Here is an 11,253-nt window from a genome sequence, read left to right on the forward strand (position 1 = left end):
CTCTTATCTCCTGCCTGACGGAAGGATGCACAATATGTGACGTCCCTAGCTGGAGGGCAGGGCGGTTGAACGTGGCAGGTTTAAAACCGAGTACTGACTTACATTCAGTGCTCGGTTATCGTGTTTGCTGAGCTCACTGCTGTGAGCAGTGTTCTACTAAAACCTCCATTGCAGTCCTACTATTCTTGTTACTCTGCATCTTTACCTGGCGTACCTGTTCCTCTGAAGGCCTCGTTACCTAAACAGCGCTCATCATTTCTCCAAGGTCTGCTTTAGCCTTATCATCTAGTGACTCTCTGCATTACTGCCATACCTCTCCTGTCCTATTGCTGAATAAACCTGATATTGAACACCATTCTCTGCATACGGGGTTCCTTCTCCGTTACCAACGTTACACTTATACTCAATTTGCTTATTTGTAGTGGAAAAATGAAGTGTAACTCTATGTTATTCCAATATGCAGAACAGACATCAATTAGGTGCCACAAATAAGCCATAGAAAGGGTGAGACATTGAATTGGCGCACCTTATTTAAGGGGCTGGCAACATTTATACGTGCATCCAGCAGCACGGTATGGGACTGAATGTCTCCAAAAAAATGGAACATGTTGATTAAATGATCAGATTAATGAAGGTGATATGACAACAGCAACAACAGTAGTAGTAGGGCAATGGGAATAGTTAGTCACTGGCCCATATCCAGCCCCATCTTTCAGAGTAAGGAACGGTTAGAGAGAAACAGTAGGCACTGTGCCTGGTCAAGCAGGCACTGGCAGATGAAAGGCAGATGCAGCCCCTTGGGACAAGATTAAACTTCCCCAATATTATAGAAGTTAAAAAAGGTCCCTCATGGTAAGAAAGGTGAGAGAGGAGTAGGAGCAGCAATAGGGAACTAGGTCTGGGCAGGCGGTCACTGGCAGATGATAGGCACATGAAGCCCCTTAGTGCAGGACCGAATTGCCCCAATATTACTGAAAATCAAATATTTGATCCCCCAGAGTAAGAAAAAAGATAGAGCAGCAGCACTAGAACCTAATTTTGAAGACTGAGTGCTGGGTAAACTAATTTGGGAAGAATAACTTTTAAGAAAGCCATCTGCTCCACCAGGTGAGGGAAGAGCAGCCTTCTCTCGGGGTTGAGCATGTTGCTTGTTACAGAGAAAACCCTATGGCTTTGAGCACTGGTGAGTGGGCATGAAAGCAACTACTGAACCACTAAGTAAAGGCATGGCCAGACAACAGCTTTCTGGTCCCGATAACTTAGAGGGACAGTACAAGGAGGTAGTGGCAGTTCCTTTGACCATTTCATAAGCGCTAGTCTGACTTGGGGAGATTGGCCACCCAGTAACAAGGGACGACTTCCAAATGGCTTATGCTTCAGTGGATCTAGTGCTACTGCTCTGCATGGCCGCAAGAGTATTGAGAATTGGACACGTTGCTGCCACTGCTGCTGGGAATTTCTGGTTCCCAGTTCTCAGTGACATCCCTGAATGTCTTCAGGATCGCCACCTCCTGCACCATTAATGCCCATTCCCTTCTGCCCAATGGGCTGGACACTCCAATGTTCTACACAGAGGACATAGAGTGAAAATCCCGCTGTTGCTGTAGGATCCACTCCATTACATCCAGGGTGGAGTTCCAGCAGGTGACGGTGGCGAGGTTGACCTGCCTTCTTCTGCTCCTTCCTCAGGTGCTGGCTTGCCTTGACGCTGCAGTGAAAGTGCCTGGAAATCTTTTTTTGTTATCTATTTACAAACAATTACAATGAAAAGGTAAGTATATTATCTAAAAGCATAACAATTACAAGAATACAAAGAAGAAATAACACTAAGACAAAAAAAATAAACACATATCACTGCATAGGAGCAAATATAAGCTCCAGACGTAATAGGTATCCAATAATCAATTGCTTATATAATTAATCGCTTTTAATTTAACAATCCAATTTTCCCACATTTTACCCTTTGAATGGTATATTTCATTGCTTTTGGTTATACCACTTTCCATTTTTTATTGGAAGAGAAGTTGATGTTTTAATAGAGGACATATAAATCCTAGATCACGTTTCCATTGTCTTGCTATTATGATCTTTGCGGCAATGAGACTTTGAAATGTATTCATATTTTGCAATTTTAAATGTAAAATACATGTTACTGGATCCTGGTTTAGTGACAAATTCTCTACTTTTTTAATAACTCAATCACCATCTTCCACAGAGGAATGACCTTACTACAATTCCACCATATATGTAAATAAGTTCCTATCTTGTCTTTGCATCTCCAACACTTGTTAAAAGCTTTATACCACTCTAGCTTGTCTATTGATATATTTAGGTTTATTTTCACACATTTGAATGGCTGTTGGTCTCACCTTTTTCATCGTAAGGTTTATTAACTCATTGCATGTTGTGATGATTTTTTTTACCCATTGGTTGTTGAAAAATGTATTTTAATAAATTGTACATATTTCCTCCATTCATAATAATATAAGAATTGAGGACGTTTTTAATTCTAAGATATCTAAAAATTTCTGCCGCAGTTAAATCATATGTTTCTTTATGCTGAGAGAACAACATTAATTCATTGTTTAGATACAATCTTCTAAAGTGGTTATATTTTTATTTTTCCATGTTCTTAAGGATACATTTTCTATTTCATATTCCATTATTTCTATGGGTTGAAATGCTAAAATGTTATGTCTGATTCCTAGTTTGTTTTTTATTTTGTTCCATATTGGAATTCATTGTTTTAGAATAAAATTGTTGTTTATTTTTTCTGTTTCTGAATTCCTAATAACTCTTTTTTAGGTCTTTTAATTGTGTGGTTTCTGCCTAAAGCATCCACCAACCTTCCTTTTTCATTTCATCGTTTCGTAAAAAAGAGATTATGTTAGCTTCATAGTATGTTTGAATTATTGGCAACCCAAGCCCTCCTTTATTTGTTTTACCAGCCATCGTTTTTAATTTTATTCGGGGCCTTTTCCCTCTCTATACAAAGTTCAAAAAAGAGGACTGTAACATCGTCAACCAGTTTTGCGGAATTTTAAGAGGGAGCATATCGAAGAGATTTGTCAGTTTTGGTAATACATAAGATTTTATTATATTTATTCTGCCCCACCAGGAGATTTCTAGTTTTTAAAAAAATCTGTATTTGTTTGTTTTAATATGGACATAAAATTCACTTCCATAAGTCTCTCTATGTTCTTTATTATTCTTATTCCAAGATATTGGAAACCACTATTTGAATTTTTAAAATTGTATTTTATTTGTATTTTATTTATATAATTTTTTGTCATATTGTTAAATTGAGCTATTGTTTTTGATATGTTTAGCTTATAATAAGACATTGCACTGTATTCCTCTATTACACTTATTAAATAAGGTAATGAATTAATTGGGTCTGTCATTTTTTTTTCAGGATATCATCAGCATATAATGATATCTTAAGTTCTCCTTGTTTAGTTGGATAACCCTTAATGTTGTTGTTTATTCTTATTTTTTAGAGCTAGAATTTCTATTGTTAGCACATAGATGATTGGGGACAGGGGGCAACCCTGTCTTGTGCCGTTATTCACCTGAAACCAGTCTGCACAGATATTCGGCCCCACAGTTCTTGTTGAAGGTGATCCATATAGAAACATAATAGCTTCTTGGATCCAACCTTTAATACCATAGGCCTCTAGTGTGTGCTTCATACACACCCAGCTAACCATATTGAATGCTTTTTCAGCATCTAACAAAAGGGTTAGGGGGCTTATTAGTACTGAGGGGAGAGTCTAAAACATTTATGAGTCTTCTGATATTATGACTTGCCATACATTTTGGTATAAAACCGATCTGATCTCCATGTATGATTTCAGGTAAGAGAGGTTTTAATCTTTTTGCCAGAATTGATGCAAACAACTTAAGATGAGCATCTATAAGAGATATTGGTCTATAATTTTTTATTTCAATGGTTCCCATCTCTGGGGGGAAAGTTCCTGTTTCAAAAGCTTTATTAAAGGTGAGTGCCAAGTGAATCGCTATATTGGATTTCATTACTCTATAGAAGGAGTTACTTAGGCCGTCAGGTCCCGGAGTCTTATTCTTAATAAGCTTGTCGATTGCACCTTCGACTTCTTTTCCTATGATTTTTTTATTTAGATAATTGTTCTGTTCTTGGGAAATTAATGGAATGTCCAGTTTTGATTTGAAATATGATTTTCTTTTGGGGCTCTATACATTTTATTGTCTACTTTTATTTTATCTATCTTATTATCAGCTCTTTTTTAGAAAATGTATTCGATAGGAATTTATCAGCTTAATTCAATTTAAAGTAATAATTTATTTTAAGAGTTTCCAGATTTTTATTAATTCTATCTATAATTTTAGATTTTATGTTTTCCCTTATCATGTTTAATTCTTCTTGTTTGTTAAAATTGGGATTGTTTTTACTTTCTTCCGACAGCTTATATAGTTTAATATATAAATCTGATAAATGAAGGCCTAGGTGCCTCCTTCTGAAACTATTGAGCTTAATACAATGGCCTCTTATAACTGATTTATATGCACACCAAATTGTGGTCGCGTCTAGTTCTTCACCAGAATTTTCTTCAAAAATGTTTTTTGTCATTTTTTGTAAATAATCAATATTACTATTTTGGAGGATAGATTCATCTATCCTCCATGTAGTACTGGATCAACTTATTTTTCCTTCTGTAATGTCTATTATTACCATATCATGGTCTGACCAGACAAATGGTTTAATTTCTGACTGTTTTAACTTTTCTGCTATTGTTGGGTCCCCCAGTATCATATCTTTTCTTGAGTGTGTTGAATGAACCCTTGAAAAAAAATGTATAATCTTTCACCATAGGGTTATATAGTCTCCATAAATCAAAACAATTGTAATTTTTTTAATAACACATTTAGAGTTCTAGCTTGTTTGATCACTCTTTTGTCTGGTTGGTTCCTAATTCCATAAGTTTTATCTATCTCTTTGTCTAGAATACAATTGAAATCTCCCACAATCACTAATCTACCTTGCTTTACTTTTTCAAAAAGGTTGGTTGGATATGAATTTGGTAAATACAAATTGACTAATGTATAAACTTGATCATTAATATTGCAAACCACAATTAAAAAATGACCCTCTGGGTCAAAAACTTGATGTTTAATTTCTACTGTTAGATGTTTAGCAAACAAGATAGCGACTCCTTGTTTCTTCTTTCCCTGCAGAGATGCTTGACTTCCTATTGTACTATATTTTCCTAGCCATCTAGATTCATTTTCCCTTTTCTAGTGGGTCTCCTGGACTAGTGCTATATGGATCTGTTCTTTTTTTTTTTTTTAAATCATAAAAACATCTTTTTGTGGTATATTTAGGCCCTGTATATTTATAGATGCAATCCTAATCATATTATATTAGTTTTGGTTTCTTATAAACTCCCTCATGGTCCGTTGGCTGTTTACAAAACATATATTACATGTCACGGACTGGGTCCAAACAGATGACTGAAAGGATCCAGCGCGCCCAAAGATTGTGTGCAGGAGTCACAATGCAGTAGTGGAGTTGGACAGGGCCTGGTTGCAGGGTGACCACACTCGCCCAGGTGATGAGCACCTAGGGTTGTGCAGCCAAACACCAGCGCCCTGATATGGCAGCGGATGTAGTCCAGAACAAAGCGAAATCCTGTAGGCACCCTGGAGCAGGCATGAAACATATCACTAGAATACGTGCAGGATGCTGCAGGCAGGGAGTATGAAAGCTAAGCAAAGGGTATAGCAGAAACATAACAAGCAAGGGACAGGGAGACCAGGCACGAAACATAACCAGACAAGACATACATGTTACAGGGACACTACAGTGAACCAGACAAGGAATAAACATTACTAGACAAGATATAGATGATACAGGGCACAACAAAGGACAGGGAACAAGGCAAGGAACACAGGGGAAGGAGTGAGGAGCCGGAACCCTCGGACGCTTCTCCTTTAAGCAAGGATAGGACATATTAACTGGGACATGGGGAGAGGAGAGAGGAACCGGAATCCTCAGATGATTCAAGGAAGAAGGGCAAAGGTACATAAAAGACAGACAAACATGAATACAGGAACTAGCCTAAGACTGATTGATAATAATTGGAGATTCCGTCACATGATATGGCCATAGTATGCTTAGCCCACCACTACGCCAAAGTACTCCAATGACGGTGGGTCCTAACGCTAATCCCTCCTGACAGTGGTACGAAACAAACCAAACATGTAAACCAAACACATAGCACTGAGACATACCTTAGACTGAAGACTGAGACAAAAGAACACATGGGTGGGGCACACCTTATAAAGGAAACCGAGCTGAAGCAAAAAGCTGAAGCAGAAGCAAGGAATGGCAGATCAGAACAAAGCAAAAGGAAATCCAGGAATGGATCGAAGCAAAACAGGGAAACTAAGGCAAGACAGATATGCAGCTCCACAGCCTGGGCAGAACGTGACAGTACATATACAAAACATACAAAAAGATAAACACCTCCCCTTTCCCTAAATTGGTCTTGTGCCCAATTTTGGTTGGGTACTGGTAAGACCCACCGGTACCCTTATGTAATGTCATTACGCCGACACTATCTCAGTCCTTTAAAGGTCTGATGGTGGAGTATATGTGGGCTGGGTGATTATTCTTTTCTCTCTCTTTTTCTTATCCTTCTCTTTTCTTTCTTTTTTCCTTGTTTTGTCTGACTTTATTATTTGTCTTATCTATTCTCCTATTTCTTATCTCTTTAGTTTCAGGAACTCTATGTGAAATCGATTTCATTAGTTACTAGAGCTGCCTAAGAGGAGAGAAAAAAAAACTTGACTAAAGTGCTCTAGACCTATATAAGTGTAATCATCGTGTATCAAAACCCTATTCAGGTTGTTAAATTTAAATAATAATTGTAGGTATCCTCATCTTAAAACCTATTATCTATAAACCAGTATTTTATAAACTTCAATTGTCTATCTTCTCAATTTTCTCTTAGTGTTGTCTAAATTCCCTTTATTTTAAATGTATAGTGCGAAAATTATTTAGGGAAAAAAACTTGACTGAAGTGTTTTAATCATACGAAATGTGATTCTCCCTTGTGTTCTAGACCTATATAAGTGCAATCCTCCTGTATCAAAACCCTATTCAGGTTGTTAAATTTAAATAATAATTGTAAGTATCCTCATCTTAAAACCTATTATCTATAAACCAGTATTTTATAAACTTCAATTGTCTTTCTTCTCCATGTTCTCCTAGTTGTGTCTAAATTCCCTTTATTTTAAATGTATAGTGCGCAAGTTATTTAAGAAACAAAAAACATAAATAAATTTTAAAATTAAAAAAAAAACACACCTCTATTCTAATAAAATTTAAACATCTCTACTTATAAAAAATGACTTATCTTTGTTTCAATAACATCTGTATAATCTTTAATTTAATTATGGGATAGTTAGATATCATTGTGAAGAATCATGTCTGATCTTCACTGTTATTATTATTATATTTATTTATAACCTGTTTGAATGTGGCTGCAGCTCCAACCTTCAAAGAGACAATTCTATAATCTGGCTGGGGCTCTTAATCAGCCAGCACATCCCTGCCTGCCCAGACGGCACCCACACTACAGGGGGGATAACACAGGTGGGGGAAACCCATAGTATCCCTTAATCCCCTCACCTGATACATCCCCTGTATACTGATGGGATTTGTGATGGGATGTGACTGATGGGATTTGTGATGGGATGTGGCTGATGGGATTGGGGGTTGGGTTCGGTGCTCATTGCATTGAGATTGTATATAAATTCTGTGTGTTTGTAATAAAAGGAGAGTTCTGTTTTAACCTCAAAGCATGAAGTCCTGTCTCATGATTGAGGGAAGCGCTGGTCTGTGACTGCTTTCTTCGGACGGCCACAGCGCGTCCGCTGACTGGGAGAGGGAAGGAGCTGGCGGGCGGATGTGTCCAGTCTGGGGCACAGGTCGATCCGTCACAATCGTGTTTTCCGTTTCCTTTTGCACACAATAAAAGCTTAGTGTTTTCGATGAAACTTAATTTCGATGAAATGTCATTCTTAACTTAACCATTCAAAATTACATTCTCCCAATGTTCTAGACATAAAGAAGTCAAATCATTGTGTATCAATAACTTAAACTGTGTTCAGGTCATTAAATTCAATTAATAATTGTAAATATCCTCTACTTAAATATAATCTATAATCATCTATGATTTTATAGACATCATTATCTTTCTTCTTCATTTTCTCTTAGTTTCATCTATAATCTCTATATTTTAAGTGTATAGTACTTAAATTACCATAAAAAAGGAACTACTACATATTGCTCAACAGATACATCGTTGTTGACTGAAGCACTTTTACGTGTTTAAAAGACAATATTTATACTTCATAAGAGTCCAATTTCCTTAGTGGAAATATTTTTAAATTGTGATTAGAGGAAAAAAAACCAAACAAAAACAAACAAATAGTCTTCTGTCCTCCGTCCCAGGGTCTTAATCCTAATTTCTTATCCTTTAACCATGTTTGTGCTTTTTCCTGTGTCCATAATCTCTATTTGCCCATTATAAAACACCTTAATAGCTGTTAGAAAACCCCATGAATATTTAATATTCTTTTGTCTCAAGATAGTTGTAATGTGATTACATTTTTCTCTTTGGCTTCTAGTATGGTATGAACCATAGTACACCTGTAGAAGGGAGGTAACACCTGTAATCCCCATTAAGCATCCACCAATGAAGGCCACATACAAAACTAATGAAACAGGTGCTATGGATTTATCCCTGCCTGGTAACCAATCCAGTAAGCGGCTTGGTCAGCACAGGGGAGGAGTAGATACCTGCAGCACTATAAAAACCCCTCCAACTGTGAACACTTTACTCCAGTGTTCTAGAACTTTGGTTCCTGTATGTCTGTGGACTTCAGCTTCCTGTTCTCCTCTGCTCGTTCTGCTACATACCCTCTATTGGATTCTTCGTTACCTGACCCTTGGCCTCCCTATTGGACTACCCTGTTTGCCTGTTACCTGACCCTTGCCTGGACTACCGTTTATTCTGATCACCGCCTGCCCTTGACATATTGCTTGTTTACTGACACTGCTTTGGACTATCCTCTGCTCAATCCTAACAAATTACAGCGTCTTGACTGATCCTCTAGGTCACTTAATTTCAATTCTATTTGTTCCGATTTTTTTTCCATCTTAGATTGTTGTCTTTTAACAAATGGTTCTGGAGTTCTATAGTACCCATTTTATCTTCTATGGTTTTTTTTTTACTTATGGGCCAGATCTCCTATTTTTTTTCTCCTCTTTATTACAATTCATTTGATTTGACAGATTTTCAGCATGAGATTGGAGACAGCTTTTTAGCAAGCCAGTTGTTAATAATGTTTTCTCCTGGTTTTTACTGCTTTCTGCGGAATCTTCCAATTGTGAAAGTATAAAAGCTGATTCATCCATTGTCTTATCTTTACTTATTTTATTTGTTGGGGAGAAAAAAGCGGGCATTCCCTTTGCTTGTTTAATTTCTCTTCTTTCTTTTTTGTTTTGAGATTTCTCCTGTAATTTTCTTGAAGACATTTTGAAATATTCGAACTTGAAATATTATGTTACTTTACGTATTCAAGGGTAATACTCTATTTTACCACTAATCCAACTTTATTTTATGTAGGAGCCTTGGAAGCAATACAAGTAGTAGTTTGCCACTAAAAAAACAAAATTCCCTTTTTAAATATTTTCTTTCTGTATAAATCAACGTCAAATAAACAGGTTAAACGTTTTTTTCCCTTCTTGTTTTATAAGGCAAAGAAAAAATTTATTAGAGAGGGAGATAGGGGAGAGGGGAAAAAAAAACAACTTAAAAAAAAAAAAGAAAGAAATTAGCTTTTCTTGATGTTGTTCTCTTGATTTTTCATTGGTGGTACGTCGTACAAGCTCCGCTCCCATCCGTGAACGCTTCTCCATCCCTCAGTTCTTCCTCCAGCTTGGGGGAATCCGATGAGGGTTGCCGTGCTCGCTGGTGGCGGGTAAAAAAAGTGAGCTGATACGTGCTGCTCACCCATAATCTCTGCATGGAGTAGAAAAGATCTATAACCCTACTGCCTTTCTGCCCCAGTTATGCCTTTCATGTCACCCCTTGTGCCTACACTAACTACAGTGGTACTGTCCTTTAAGCTGATGGTTGCCTCATCATCCCCATTCCAGCCCTGAAGACGTTCATTGATTTTACAATTACTTAGGCTGGGACATATACATATATATATATATATATATATATACCGTATTTGTTTGACGAGATAACCAATGTATTATATTCAAGGTCGCTTTCTAATCAGACCTCAAATAGAGGTCTGACTACAAGACTAAGTTCCAGATCCCCCGCAGCGCTGCAGGGGGACCCGGATCCTCCTCTCTGGCAACCGGTGGACGTCTGTGCAATGCGTGCAGACAACCTCCGCTACTACCAGCACTTCCTCTGGAGCGTCTATGGCATATAGGGGGGTTAAAAGGCATATCTGGGAGGCAGAGTGCCATATAGGGGGCATAAGGCATATCTGGGGGCAGAGTGGCATATAGGGGGGGTATAAGGCATATCTGGGGGGCAGATGTGCATAACTCGGGGCAGGTTGGCAAATAAAAGGAAATAAAACAATTTTTTCCATCATAGTTTTTATTAAATATGAAAAAATAATGAACGTGAATTAATATTTACTATTAAAACTTTTCTTATAGGGTAGTCTTATATTCAGGCTTTTTCTTTTTTTCCTAAATTAATATTCAAATTTTGGGGTGTCTAGCAAATAGGATGTATATATATATTTATATGCAGGGGCGGGCTGGGCCGGGGGGCCTGAATTCAGGTCGTCCGTCCGGCAGACGAACATTCACAGAAGCCGCAAAGTTCAAAACTAAGCGGCTGTAAGCGGGATTAAAAGTGGCCGTCGTGCCAGTAGCGTACCTAGCGCGGGGGGCCATCCGCCCCGGGTGACGCTCATCTCAGGGGTGCCACCACGCCGACATGCCTCCAGAGATGATGGCACGCCTCCAACTGTGGCTGTGCGTCAGGATTTGATGTCAAATCCCGGCGCACAAAACTGAAGCCGCGCCCACCGTCTACCGCGTTCACTGCACCGGAAGGACAGGACACAGAAGAAGAAGAACGAAGAGGAGGAGGAAAAGTGACAGAGGAACGGTAGGAAAATATTCAAGGAGAGTGGATTAGTAAGTGTGTGAGAGTGATGGGTGTTATG

Source organism: Spea bombifrons, chromosome 6 (genome assembly GCF_027358695.1).
Source record: "Spea bombifrons isolate aSpeBom1 chromosome 6, aSpeBom1.2.pri, whole genome shotgun sequence".
NCBI classification, from domain to species: domain Eukaryota; kingdom Metazoa; phylum Chordata; class Amphibia; order Anura; family Pelobatidae; genus Spea; species Spea bombifrons.